Here is a 9,141-nt window from a genome sequence, read left to right as displayed (position 1 = left end):
CCTTCTTTCTTTCCTTCCTGTCTTCCTTTAGTGAAGGTGATTTTCTCTAGTAATATGATTTAGTTTCTAGCTTTTTGCTTTTTGTGTATTCATTGTATGCTTTTATGGTTTGAGGTTACCATGAGGCTTGCAAATACTATCTTATGACTTTTTTTTTCCTGAAACAGAGTCTCACTCTGTCACCCAAGCTAGAGTACGGTGGTGTGATCTTGGCTTACTTCAACCTCCACCTTCTGGGTTCTCATGCCTCAGCCTCCTGAGTAGTTGGGATTACAGGCATGTGCCACCATACCTGGCTAATTTTTGTATTTTTAGTAGCAATAGGGTTTCGCCATATTGGCCAGGCTGGTCTCGAACTTCTGACCTCAAGTGATCCACCCACCTTGAACTCCCAAAGTGCTGGGATTACAGGCATGAGCCACCGTAACTGGCCCCTTTATGACCTGTTACTTTAAGCTGATAACAACTTAACATTGTTTACATAAACAAACAAGCAAAAAGGAAACTAATAAAAACTATTTGTCTTAACTTTGTCCTGATTTTAAACTTTTTGTTATTTCTATTTATATCTTATAGTACTGTCTATGGCTTGAAAAATTGTTACAGTTATACAGCCCTTGGGGACTGAAGGCCCCAAGGGCTCTTCAGTCGACTGTGGCAAATGCTGTCTGGCCTGGGACTCACCCTTTAAGACAGCGGGCTCCCTCTGGCCCAGGGCAAGTCCAGAAATGCCTTCCAAGAGCCACATCCCAGAATCAAAGATTCCAAAAGCTTACTTGGTGCTTTACACCCCTGTGGCTGTGCTGGTGTCTAAGATGCAAGACAAAGTCCCTTCTACATTTTCCTCTGCTTTTCTCAAGCAAAAGGAGTCTCAACCATGGCCACCACAGCTGATAATATGCTGTCTTCCCTGAAGCCAGCAAGTCTCAGAGGCTCTCAGCGTAGTAGCTGGGTATTACTGTTAACAAGCGCTACCCAAAAGTGGCAGGAGAACTCAAATAACATATCACTAAATAGTAATAATAATCATCAATGGAAAGATAAAAGATTATGTCAAACGGAAAAATACACATGGTATTCTGTTAACGTGTAGAACATAAAGTTCTATCAATCCCATCACTACAAAATAATAATTACATAGCTAGGTTTGTCATAGTTGAAAGCAACCAGGCCAATTTAAACAGAAAAACACTTTAATTGAGAATATTCGGAAATTCACTTACATGTTCGGAGGCTTAGGGAACCAAAATTAGGGATAGCATAAACGCTGCCCCAAATGACAAGGAGAGTGGTTTGACCTGTCACTGGCCCTGGACATCTCCACCATCATTGCTGCCTCTGAAAACCTTTCTTGATAAAATTGTCAATTCTTCCGTAGAGAGGAGGCCCCCAGAGCAATGTTGTTGGTGGATGGGAGTTTCTGAGTGACAGGGTCCACGCACATGGCTGTGCCCTAGTGACAAGAGAGGCAGAAAAAAAATTGGCACTGATTCATCACTTCATACAGTGGGGAAGAACCCAGACAAGGCAGAGACTCAGATGTGGGGCGGCCAATGAGAACAACTGGTATGGATTGTATGGGTACATGGAGAGGGGCGAGAATCCCTGGCAAGAGCAACAATGCTTATTGGACTAGTTGATGGGAACAGGGAAAGTTTGACCTTATATTTCTTTGTTCCCCTAATATTATTTTGCAATAAAACCACTTAAGAAAATGGCTTAAGGAGGCTGAGTGCAGTGGCTCACGCCTGTAATTCTAGCACTTTGGGAGGTTGAGGTGGCAGGATTGTCTGAACTCAGGAGTTCAAGATCAGCCTGGGCAACAAAGAAAGAACCCACCTCTACACACACACACACACACACACACACACACACACACACAGATTTAATTAACTGGGTGTGGTGGTGCATACTTGCAGCCCTAGCTACTCGGGAGGCTTAGGTGGGAGGATTGGTTAAGCCCAGGAACTCGAAGCTGCAGTGAGCTATGATCGCACCATTTATCTCCAGCCTGGGCAACAGAGCAAGGCCTTATCTTTTTTTTTTTTTTTTTTTTTTTTTTTTTAAGGCTTAAAATAAGAGACAATAAAGAAAGACAATAACCAAATCCCACTCGTGTGCTGCCTGCCCCTGAAGCCCAGCTCAGGTTGGTGGCGGGCGCCCTGAGCTGCGCGGCCTGTTTGTGGAGTGCAGGTATCAGACTCAGAGGGCCCTGGAGGCTCAGAAGCTTTCATCAGTTCACAAACCTCTGTCACAGCCTGATAACAGAGCTGTGGAAACTGCAACAAATAATCAGAAAAAATGGGGAATTGGGAAAACATAGCAAATATTTTTCCCATGCCCTCAAATAGCAGAACGTTTACTGAAATGGATCACTTTCATCATGAAAACTGCAGTGAACTAGCTCAAGAGACACACAGCAGCTCACAGCGCGTGCTTTGAGTGGACTTTCCTGGAAGAGGCAGCACCTCCTGGAACACAAATTCTAGCTTCATTGTCCTGGTTCAGCATTCTTGGGACCTGAGGGACAAACTCCATTAACTTTTCCTCCTGGCTTTGCATTGCCAAACAGAAACTTCTGGTCAACCCCCTTTCAGTCCCAGCGACCTCACAGTGTCAGTGGCCTCCAAGGGCAGCAGTGCTTGTTCTAGCAGCTTCTCCATTTGGAAATGGCCTTTAGAATCCTGGAAGGAAATCATTTTACGAAGCATGCATACAGTGAGAACACTTGACACACAGTCCTAGGTTCAGTCAGAATCTACCCTCGGAAAAAAAAAGTTTCTTCTCTGGAGCATGAGTATAACATAAGCATCTACTGAGTGCCAGAAACTTTTACATTTTTTATATTTTAATTTTTTTTAGAGACAGGGTATCACTCTGTTGCCCAGGCTGGGGTGCAATAGTGCAATCATAGTACACTACAGCCTCAACCTTCTGTGCTCAAGTGATCCTCCTGCCTCAGCCTCCCGAGTAGCTGGAATTACAGGTGGGTACAACCACGGTGGGCCAGTTTAAACATCAAAAAAAAAAAAAAAAAAAAAAAAAAAAAAAAAAAGATATGAGGTTTGGCTATGTTGTGCAGGCTGGTCTTGACCTCCTGGCCTCAAGCAATCCTCTCACCTCAGCCTCCAAAAGTGCTGGGATTACAGGTGTGAGCCACCACACCCAGCCATCAGGCAGTTTAGGGACACATAAGAGTCAGATAAGAAGTGAACAAGATTAACTAGGATCTCCATAAGGTGGTGGCTTTGTCTGACTGACTGAGATTGATGCAGTAATGATGCCCAAAGAGGGAGCTGATGAAGTAAAATGAAAGGGGGCAGTTTCACTCACCTTGTCTCCTGCTGCAGCCAAGAGGGAGAGGTGAGCAGCGCTGGGAGGCCGGGATGGTGTTGCTCAGGCCCCTGACTGCCTGAACTGCTTCTCTAAAGAACCCAAAGCCACTTTCTGCACTTGAGGGCCCCATATCCTCTGGTCCCTGTGTCACTGCACCCGAATCAGCCCAGGCCAGGGCAGCATGGATTCCAGGTGGAGCGGCTGCCGAGAGTCCCTGCTAGTTTCTGAGAACAGCTTGCAAGAGCAGAGGTGAGATTCTGCAGAGCTTTGTGGGTCTCTAAGCCAGTCATCCATCTTCCTGCCACCTTCGGAGTCCTCCAGGGCTGAGCAGAACCCATGTTTCATGAACACATAAATTACTTAGTGCTCCCTAATGCACTCTGTAAGCCACAAGTACCCCAGATTAAATCATGGAAGACGTGAGGACAGAGCCTGAGGCTGCGGCTGGACCAGTCTTGTGCAAGTGGCCACGTGGAGAGGGATTTCAGGCTCCCGGTGCCAGCCACGGCTTCATCCCTATTAACCAAGGCCCTGACAATCCCACTGTGGCATTTCCTTTGCACATGGTGTCACTACTCCCTCCCTACTGAGCTGCAGATATCACTACAGGGGCTGTGATGTGGCAATTGGGTGAGCACAACCTCATAGCCTGGAGGTGGAAGAAGGAGGATTGGACTCAAAGCCTGAGGACTGGGTCCCATTACCACACCCTCCCCAGCTGCCTGTGTGGCCTGACCCTCTGTGGACCTTCCTTTCCTCATCTATAAATGCAGGAAGTGGGGAACATAAAGGTCTGCAAAATTGAATGCCTTCAGGGCTAGGCTAGTGGGGTGAACAGCAAAGCTGCCCTTTGCGGCCAGCTACATGGAGGATGCAGCCCCACTAAAGGGCACTTGAGCTCTCCTCTCAGTTTGTGCAGCCAAATGACACTTTTCTGTGGGTGAAATTCTGCCAGCAGCCCCCAGCTACCTTGGAAGCTTTCCACTCCTGACAATGATCTCAATGGAAACCTTCCTCCAAAAGCAGCATTTTCAGGGCTGAGGTAATCACTGCTGCGGCAGGGGTCTCACCAAGTGACGGAGAGGCCCACAGTGGGTGTGGGGTCTACGGAGCAGTTATAGCTCCTGTCCCTCCAGCCACATCTTTATTCTGAGTTCAGCCCAACCTTTTCTATGACGTTTCTATAAAGTTCTTCCGTCACCAGGACAGAAGATTCTGTGTTTGATCTGGGGCAGATGAATCAGGCAGGAGGAATGAGGAAGACATTAGGGTTCTCCAGCCACCTTATGGGGACTCCTGCGAAACAGGAATGGGGATCAACATGTCCCCCCACCTCCTACCATGGATTGATAAGGGAATCACCTCTGGTTGTCACATGTCACACAGACGATGCCTCCTCACTGAGTTACCGGTGGAGGGTCTTGACTGCCAGGTTCTTGGCATTTTGAACAAAGAATTGGACAAAACGCACAGCAAAGCAAGGAAATAATGAGGCAACGAAAGCAGAGATCTATTGAAAAGGAAAGCACACTCCACAGGGTGGGAGCGGGCCTGAGCAGCGGCTCAGTGGCCCTGGTTACAGGATCGTCTGGGGTCCAAATACCCTCTAGAGGTTTTTCTTTGCCCACTTGGTGTACACACCCCATGCAAATAAAGTAGTAGTCTGCCATTAGTGTGACTGGTTGTGGAAAACAATCAGTCAGAGGCTGAAGTGAAGTTACAAAGGTCACATTCTATGCAAACCTCTGGTTGGTTGTGGAAAGTAACCAGTCAGAGGTACTTTTAATTTTCCATCTGCCATGAAGAAAGTAGGGCCACGTGGTGGTGGGGGAGGGGGGGAGGTGAAAAGGGAGTAACCTCTGGTTCTTTGGTTACTTAGTTGTGGAAAGTTGGGGTTTTCCTTTTGATATATATATTTTTTGCTTTTTAATAAACTTTATTTTCTAGATCAATTTTAGATTTACAGAAAATTACAGAACTAGTGAAGAATTCCCACATACTCTACACCCAGTATCTCCCCTTGTTAACATTTTATATTAAATGGCACATGTGTTACAATTAGTAAACTATATTGATATATTATTATTAACTGAAGTCTATACTTTATTCCAATTTCCTTAGTTTTTAACCTAATGTCCCTTTTTCTGTTCCAGAATCATTTGATTTAGTTCTAAAAAGTCAGCATAAATCGGCCTTAGGTTCCCTGCCTACAGCCCCTATTCTCCTGCCTCAATTGTGGCTCAAATACAGAGAACCAGGTTCCCAGGCCATTCAAAAGAAAACAAGCTAGCTAGGCATGGTGACTTTTGCCTTTACAAAAGCACTTTGGAAGTCTGAGGCAGGAGGATACCTTGAGGCCAGGAGTTTGAGACCAGCCTGGGCCATGTTGCAAGACCCCTATCTCTACGAAAAATTAAAAATATTAGCCAGACATGCTACAGGTGGCATACACCTGTAGTCCTAGCGACTCAGAATGCTGAAACAAGAGAATTACTTGAGCCCAGGAGCTCAAGGCTGCAGTGAGCTATAACTGCAGTACTGCACTTCAGCCTTGGCAACAGAATAAGACCCTGTTGAAAGAAAGAGAGAAAGAGAAAGAGAGAGAGCACCAAAAAGAGAGAAAGAGAGAGAGAAAGGGAAAGATAGAAAAAGAGAGAGACAGAAAGAAAGAGAGAGAGAGAGATAAAAAAGAAAGCAAAGAAAGCACGCTAGATGTGGTAGGATGGGGCACTCACACTCTAGGTTCGCATGGGCTCAGACTCTCATGCAGCACAGTCACAGCAGAGGGATCCTGCCACGTCCCCTGGAGCTTATTTGTGGCTTTTGCACCACCCCGCATCCATTCGCCTTTCTTCCTGAAGGGAGGAATTGCTTAGCAGCTGTCTGTCTACTTCCCTCCACCATGCTCTTTAGAAGGACTCCAGCCTACATTCCAAAAAGGAGCCTGGCCATCTGAAGCGTACTGAAGGGAAGGGCATGTGACCCAGGCCGTCCCATCACGGTGAATCCCAGGAACTGTGCAGAAGCAACTAGGGTCAGAAGTTTTCTCTTTCTAAGGTTAAGAGGAGAATGGTGGTGCTAAGACTAGGACCAGACCTGTATCATAAAAATTGTTTCTTTTACTTACCTTCCTTACTCTTTGTCCTTTTCTCCCTCCACATATGATTACTTGCAAGTACTCATTTTAATAGAGGGTAGTCACTCATAATTGATTAACTGCATATCTGGACTCGCAGGTGCTGGTCGCAAGAGTAATAAACTTGATTTTCTTTCAAAGAACAATGATCCTTAGGTCATGCAGACCTCCTTGATGGTATCTGGAAGTTTGATTGGCTGAGGGACGTGAACAGCTTTGGTCACCAGGAATCTCACCTCCTGCATACCTCCCTTACACATCAAAGCCCCAGTTGTATTCAAAGACAAGTCAGATTGGAGTTTGCCTTTCCCAGTCTCACACTTTGGTTCAACCAAATAAAGCTTTCTCTGCTTCTAAGCGCTGCTGTGTCAGCGTTTGGCTAACTGCACACTGGTACTTGGGTACTGGAGCCTAGTGTTTGGGATCCTGCAAGACTAGAACCTACGTCTTCCGGCTTCCAGCAACACCTCTTCCTCTCCATGGAAACAGATGACTTCCTGGAATTCCAGACTCAACATTCGGAAGACAAAGACCAACCGCGGGTGGCCAGATTCCTTAGTGACAGGAAAGTTAGCTCCCAGCTTTCAGATCTAGAGACCAAGGAAGAGAGAGCAAGCTGAGAGTAACATTCATTCACATACGCACACACACACACGCGCGCGCACACACACACCCCAGGCTTGAGGAAAAGAACCCCATGAGAAAAATAACTGCAAGACAGGCTTAATAGCTAACATTGATTGAGCGCTTAGTCTTTGCCAGGCACTCTGCTCAGCCATTTTACATGTATTATTTTTTTTAATTCTCAATAACCCAGTGATGGGAGCTATTACTGTACCTGTTTTACACATGAAAAACTGAAGCTCACACACACTGAACATTTTCCCCAAAGCCGCACAGCTACTGAGAGGTGCGGCCAGGCTCTCCGACTACAGAGCCCATGCATATTTTCTCTTTTACAAAAAGAACAAATAGAAATCAATTGTTGAAATAGCACATTATAGATAACTTTCTGAGTTGCAAATTTTACCCCTCTTTTACTCAGAGATACTTTAAGACTTCTTTTAAGGATTTTAAGTTGCTTAGGGCAGAGCTTATTAAGCTTTACACACATGTGAGTCACTGGGGATCTTCTTAAAATGCAGATTCTGATTTGCGGGTGGGGATGCCCTGAATTCTTCATCTCTGAGACCCTCTCAGGTGGGATCTCTGATGGTGGTCTACACACACATCCTAACACAACACACACACACACTTACCGTAGCGCCAATACTGGGAAACTGAGATTCTATATTTTATATTTGCACCTAAGCTTCCTCAGAAAAAGAAAGAAATGCAAATACTCCCTCACTAAGAATTTGAAGGAGCACATTGTGGCTTCCAGCGTCAGAAGCAGGAACCATTAATCTAGTGGGAATGACAGGAAATGAAATGTAAGAAAGCTGATTAGCAGCACCTTTGCAAATCAGATGGCTCAGCTCCTGAAAGGGAAATAAAAGTTCGGAATCTGAGCTTGCCCTGGCATAAAGGGGCAGGAAAGCTTTTTTAAAAAATCTAAGGGACTTTTAATTGTTTTGTTGTTGTTTTCTCATTACCTCCTTAAAATCGGCTCTTATGCTGCTTCTTGGGGGCGTAGATAATCCGGGCAGACTTGGACTGCTGCCGTGAATACACAGTCTCACTCCTTTGCTGCTCCTCAGTCTTTTATTTTCTTTCCTGTGGAGAGGTCGGTGAAGGTGAGGTTGTGCTGCTGGTGATTAATTGTGGTAATAAAAAGGGTGGAGAGAAAGAGAACTGGAAACGCGAGAGGGGTTGGTGATTTATCTGAAAACATGGATCCCGGGTAAATAATGGTTTGGCTGTGAGACGATTACAGGCTGAATTGTGTCCTCCCCAAAAGATATGTGCATACCTCGGTGATATTGCTAGTTCAGTTCCAGACCATCGAAAGAGAGTGAGTCACACAAACTTTTTGGTTTCCCAGTTCATAGAAAAGTCATGTTTACACTATACCGTAGACTATTAAATGTGCAATGCCATTAGGTCTGAAAAGTGTACTTACCTTAACGAAAAAATACTGCTAAAATTCTGACACAGAGGAAGAAAGTAAGCATATGCTTTTGGAGAAATGGCACCCATAAGACTTGCTCAGTGCGGGATGGCCACAAACCTTCGACTTGTAAAAAACACAGTACCTGTGAAACTCAATACAGCAAAGCACAGTATAAGGACATCTGCCTGCGGTAGAGATCTTAGGTCCTAGGACCACAGAGTGCACCTTTAGTTGGGAACAGGGTCATTGCAGATGTAACTAGTTAGGATGAGGTCAGAGTAGAATAAGGTGGGCCCTAATCCAAAATGACTGGGGTTCTTATAAGAAGATGGCCATGTGCCGGGCATGGTGGCTCATGCCTGTAATCCCAGCATTTTGGGAGGCCGAGGCAGGTAGATTGCTTAAGCTCAGGAGTTCAAGACTAGCCTAGGCAATATGGTGAGATCCTGTCCCTACCAAAAATACAAACATTAGCTGGGCATAGTGGCATGCACCTGTACTTCCAATGACCAGGGAGGTTGAGGTGGGAGAATCACTTGAGAGGAGGCAGAAGTTGCAGTGAGCTGAGATCGTGCCACTGCACTCCAGCCTGGGCAACAGAGCAAGACTCTGTCTC

At 45.6% G+C, this 9,141-nt stretch overlaps 1 long non-coding RNA gene across 1 annotated transcript; it reads right to left on the bottom strand.

Moving 5' to 3' along the window:
- Positions 1–1,161: 1,161 nt before the first annotated feature.
- On the bottom strand, positions 1,162–7,850 carry LOC140711971 (uncharacterized). The gene is made up of 3 exons (XR_012093307.1): positions 7,732–7,850; positions 6,464–7,062; positions 1,162–1,453 (listed from the first exon to the last, which is right to left on the bottom strand). It is a non-coding gene; the product is annotated as an uncharacterized lncRNA (long non-coding RNA).
- Between the last annotated feature and the right edge of the window lie 1,291 nt (positions 7,851–9,141).

This window comes from Chlorocebus sabaeus, chromosome 6, assembly GCF_047675955.1.
Source record: "Chlorocebus sabaeus isolate Y175 chromosome 6, mChlSab1.0.hap1, whole genome shotgun sequence".
NCBI classification, from domain to species: Eukaryota; Metazoa; Chordata; class Mammalia; order Primates; family Cercopithecidae; genus Chlorocebus; species Chlorocebus sabaeus.
The sequence above is the reverse complement of the archived record's forward strand: the minus strand, read 5'-3'. Positions and strand labels throughout refer to the sequence as shown.